Source organism: Benincasa hispida, chromosome 3 (assembly GCF_027475165.1).
Source record: "Benincasa hispida cultivar pf3 chromosome 3, pf3_genome.v1.1, whole genome shotgun sequence".
Taxonomy (NCBI): Eukaryota; Viridiplantae; Streptophyta; class Magnoliopsida; order Cucurbitales; family Cucurbitaceae; genus Benincasa; species Benincasa hispida.
Window position 1 is genome coordinate 34,309,949 of NC_143480.1, and position 5,556 is coordinate 34,315,504.

A 5,556-nucleotide genomic window follows, 5' to 3' on the forward strand; every position below is an offset into this window, starting at 1 on the left:
TTTTATTGAAGAAATTGAGCTTCAAAGGTATTGTTTCTAATTTTCCTTAATCGCATGCTTAACCTTTATTTTTCTTAAATCGGTTCTGTTTTTCCATTCCAAATTCAAAGACAAAAACATTTATTTCAGCATTAGGATTCAGTCCCTTCATGTACATTGGCGAGAAAATTCATTTCATAATTCCACTTTGAATTTTCATATTATACTATTTATTTCTTTTCTAAATTTTAGTTATTTATTTTATATATTTTATATTATTTTATATTTTATTTTATCAATTTTTGTATTTTTATTGTGCCTCTTTCACTCCTCAATTTCACAGAAAAATAAATATTAAAATTAATAAATAGGTACTTTTCATAGTTTTTTTTTATATATATAAAAGAAAAAAAGTTATATGATAGTTTGTATGATTAGTATCATGTTTCTAGTGCTATATTATAATATAATGTTTGATTAACTTCTTAGATCAATGTCAAACTTGTAGACATATAAAAATAAGGGTAGAAGTCAACATATCAATAACGTGAGAATACTACACAAAAATATATTTATAAATTTGTTAAGTGCGACGCTAGTCGATCAGACAAATTCAATAGGTTTCAATAATACTCCGTTATATATACTTTCCCTATTTTTGTTTTTGGTCCTCAAAGTAAAAAATATAACATATATATCCTTCTCATCATGAGGTCATTTATCTCATTATTGCATTGCAAATCTGTCACAATGAGGCAGCTCTTGTGTTGTGAGTGATGCCATTCCCACCACAAAACTTCACTGTGCTATTGATGTTGAAACTCATCACCATCATCATCTTCCATATTAATTCATTTCTTTGCTGCAAATTCCCAACCCTAACATAGATGTTATCCACCATTAATACCTCTCTTCACAAAACGCAGTTCATCAACAACTGGTCTCCACCATTTCCATCCTTCCATAAAATGCATCCCAATTCTCTCCTCCTCCTTCCATTCCAAACCCTCATAACATCACCACCACTACTACTAATAACTCTAATTTCACTATGTTTTTTTCCAAATCCAAAACTCTTAATTCTACACCAAACCCTCCTCGCTATCGAGGTGTCCGCCATCGGAGCTATGGTAAGTGGGTTTCCGAGATTCGAGAGCCAAGAAAGCCCAACAGAATTTGGTTGGGAACTTTTCCTACCCCAGAAATGGCTGCCATCGCTTACGACGTGGCAGCTCTGGCTCTCAAAGGCCCCAGTGTCGACCTCAACTTTCCTAATTTGGCATTTTCTTTACCAGTGCCAGTCTCTACCGCCGCACGTGACATTCAGGCTGCAGCCACATCTGCTGCAGCAGCTATAGGAGCAGCTGCGGCTACAATGGGGTTAGACGGTAATCCCGTGAGTGCAAGTAGAGAAAAAGAAGACGAGGAAGGAGATGGAGGAGGATGTGGGGAGGAATTAGTGGAGGGGGGATTTGTAGATGAAGATATGATATTTGATATGCCAAATATTTTGATGAACATGGCTGAAGGAATGCTTCTCACTCCTCCATCCTTCAACTTCAACATGAATGCTTCAAATGATTTTGAATATCCTTCAAACTATACTCAAGATACCCTTTGGGAATTCCCTTAAAAAATATGTAATTTTAATTATCATGTGAGGTTAAAGAGAAATTATAGCTCATCCATCTTTAGTGAATGCCTTGGCTTCAGTATCTTTTTATTCCTAGAACAACCATCTATTATCTAGGCAATGTAACTTTCCAATTATTTTTTTCTGTTATTTGGCCAAATGGAAGTTAATTTTTCATGTTTATTGATATCTAATTAATAAATTCCTTATATTAAATATGAAAAGTGAGAGAATGATTACTTTCTTATTTCTTTCCAAACTTGTGGGCCATCACATGTTTTTTTTGTTGACGTGTCGCTCTCAACATTTCTGATGTGGCAACCGAAGATTGGTAGTTTGAAGGGAACAATGTCATTGCAGGATGCTGACTCTTCATCTTCCTTCATCCGTGAGGAGGACAAAGTGTAATTTGGACCATCACATTCCCAAATCAATGTGATTCCTTATTGGCCCAAATTAATTTTATGGGCAAAGTTGATAATAATGGAACACAAACAACTATGTACTACATTCGAAATTTCAACAACCCAATTTCATAGGGGTGTCCAAGTCCAACATTATAATCTAGCACCTTTCTTTTTCCCTAAAGTATATAAAATACTTGGAAGTTTAAAGTATTTCAATAACGCCTCCGGACTTTGAAAAATTTTATTGTTATTTTTAAGTGGTGACAAGAAAAATAGCATAATTTAACCTTTCATTTGAACAATTAGTAAACCTACTTTTCATTTGTAAAAATAGCAAACTAGAATAAAAAAATTTAAAAATCCAAACTACCCCCACCACATAATTCAATTCTTGATAAGACAAAAGTTTAGATACACTCTAATTATACCCATCCAAAAGTACCAATATGCTTTTAAAACCCACTGCACATTTATCTTCCCAAAAACCTAACCCTACACTCAACTTTTCCAATTGTCATTTTTTCTTTCCACGAACTTTCCCTCTTCCGCATCCTAACTTTTCCTCTTTCCAATCCTTCAATCTTCAACCTTCTACCCTTGGAGGTCCATAGGTGCTCCGACCATTCTTCATGCAATCATTCTCTTGGAGTTTCTCTTGCTTCGACCATCGATAGGAGGTGCTCCGACTTTTCCATCTTCAAGCTTCTGCACTTTGAGGTCCATAGGTGCTCTGATTGTTCTTCATTCAATCATTCTCTTGGAGTTGTTCCTACTTCGATCGTCGATAGGAGGTGTTCCAGCCGTATATGGTGTTCGAACTGAACAAATTAATGGATTAGGGTTTCAACGACGACTCTCTTTTCTTGAAATCTTCCACGCTAAAACAAAGGTTCAACATACATACTCTTCACTCCATGCAAAGATTTTTTATATTCAAAATACCTAATATTTATTTTGATTTTTTTTAAAAAAAAAAATAATAAGATCCTGCCCAATTTTTAAGGGATCACCAACCGAAACTATGAATCCATTTTAAAAATAATATCTTGTTTTTGTTATTAAAAGGAATGGTAAAAGAGAAGACAAAACAGAATGTTTAGTAACTATTTTATTAACATTTACTAACAAAACTGAATTGGAATAACAATCTAAGTAAAACAAAAATTGTATGGTTAAACATGTTACTAAATGTAAAATTAATTAAACAAATATTTGGTTTACCTACCGATAAGATGCAATTGTTAGACCATCAACTTGTGCAACCAATAGATTTCATTCATCGATTGGGTGCAAACCTCGATAGTCCACAAGAATAAACAGGTAAAGTATAATAGAGCACTGTATTAAACTTTTAAACTTTGTACTCTACTAACATATAATTTCCATTTGTTGAAAATAAAAGATCAAAAGAAGGTTGGATATGATTGACCCAAACTTGAAGTCAACAAATATCATCTTACGACATGTAAGCTTTCATAATTTAAGTGTAATTGTATATAAATGATACTCTAGAAATAAATAACAATATTATACTAGCTAAATTAATTATTTGTGGTTGATAGTTGGGAACGACTATAGAAGAATTAGAGAAGGGAAGAGAGGAAATGGATCGACGTAGAGCTGCAAAATCAGCCCCATTGAAGGATGCTACAAATACACCAATTACTGGTATATGGATTGATGCAGTGAAGGGCAAAATGCCACAAAAATCTAAGGAATATGTTGACGAGAATGGTCCATCTTTTGACCTTCACTTGAGTCAGGCATAAAAGAATACGATCACTAATGAATATACTATTTTGGATTAAAGTTTCCTAAATTTGGAACTGCTGAATTTATATTTTTTGTTTAGACCAACCTCTTAATTTATGTTTTAAATTACAGTTAATGCATTTTATGGTCCTTTTATTTTGTTTCCTTTTAATTGTCCTACCAATGAAGTGAATTGAAGTCGATTATTCTATTTACATATCTAGTCATTCCTAAATATGGATAAAAAGTTGATTTGAATTAGATAAATAACAGTTAGTCAAAACTGATAATTAAATAACAATTTCCTTTTAATTGATCTACCAATGAAGCGAATTGAAGTCGGTAATTTTATTTACATATCTAGTCATTCCTAAATATGGATAAAAAGTTGATTTGAATTAGATAAATAACAGTTAGTCAAAACTGATAATTAAATTAAACAATCTAATTTGACAAATACTATATATCATTATAGTTTTAGAATGATAGCCAATATTTTATAACATTGCACGTCGTTTAAAATTATGTATAAATACAATCGACAAATGCATATCATGATTGAATGAATGAGCAAAAACATGAACCATTGAGGGAAAAAAACTCTATTCATAGATTCCTTGAGTGAAAATATAAAACAAGAAAAGTGTTACTGTTTAAGTATTTCCAAAGATAGAAACACAACGATCATGACAGAAGTGAAAAATATTAAAGTAGTGATAATTAGAGTGTCATGCGCATTTAAAAAGCAATATTTTATTCACAGTTATATATGATTATGTTGTAACACAGAGATGTGAAAATATTAAATAGTGATAATTATAGTGTAACTAAATATTGCAAAAGTACGAGGAACAACATATAAAATATAGTAATAATAGATAGAAAAATTAACATGTATTAAAAACATATATTCAGTTACAACAACATATTCATTCAATATATTTAGAAGTTGGAAAAACCTTATATTGGATTAGATCGACAAGATGTTTAAAAGATGTGTTTGAAGCAACAGAAACTTCAATAAATCAGAAGTCATGATAGTACTTATTTTCATCTCACCTACCATTGAACAAAACTTTTAATCGTTTAATAGCCATAAGAAGAAAACGTCCAACGAATGAAGAAAGGTAGGACTACTTGTTGTATTCTAATATTTTATGTTTGAAACAAAAGGATAATAAATATAATGTTCAAAAGTATTTTAAAACTGTGAATCTTGATTAAGATTAATAGAAAGTATAATAAAAACAATAAAATTCAACTAGGATAATTAATATAATATGATAATTTAAATTTCAAATCAAGATTTGAAAATTAGTTGTTGTAGAAGATTTGAAAATTCAAAATAACTATTAAATTTGATACATATATTCATAACACGGTTAAGTCCCGAGATTTAAGGAAAATTATCCTGAAATAGTCAAGTTAGTTGGCATTGAAAATCTATTGGAATATATAATTGAGGAATTAATTATAATCTCAATAATACGAATGTTGAATTAATTACACTGCAATTAAAAGAGATGGTAAGGACATTTTAGGATTTCCAAAAAATTGACTTACGTGATCTCCATGTGTTTTGCTATAATTCAAAAGTGTTCCGCCTTTTGCTATTTTTTCATATGATAGTGTAATTACTATTATTTACCTTATTATTCCTATTTTGAAACTTCAAGTTTGTTTAAAATAACACTTTCGTCAATGTTTTAGATAAAATGGAAAATGAAAAAAAATGATGTGATGACTAGTGATGACACGTAGAATAACTATAATTTGTACATACTT

At 30.9% G+C, this 5,556-nt stretch overlaps 1 long non-coding RNA gene and 1 pseudogene across 2 annotated transcripts; both read left to right on the plus strand.

The window, feature by feature from the left end:
* Positions 1 to 418: 418 nt before the first annotated feature.
* LOC120074356 (ethylene-responsive transcription factor ERF024 pseudogene) lies at positions 419 to 1,836 on the plus strand (annotated as a pseudogene). The gene has a single exon (XR_016528582.1). The product of XR_016528582.1 is annotated as an ethylene-responsive transcription factor ERF024 pseudogene (transcript).
* A 456-nt stretch (positions 1,837 to 2,292) lies between these two features.
* LOC120074357 (uncharacterized) lies at positions 2,293 to 3,927 on the plus strand. Its single transcript, XR_005480963.2, has 2 exons — positions 2,293 to 3,484; positions 3,582 to 3,927. It is a non-coding gene; the product is annotated as an uncharacterized LOC120074357 (long non-coding RNA).
* The last annotated feature ends 1,629 nt before the right edge of the window (positions 3,928 to 5,556 follow it).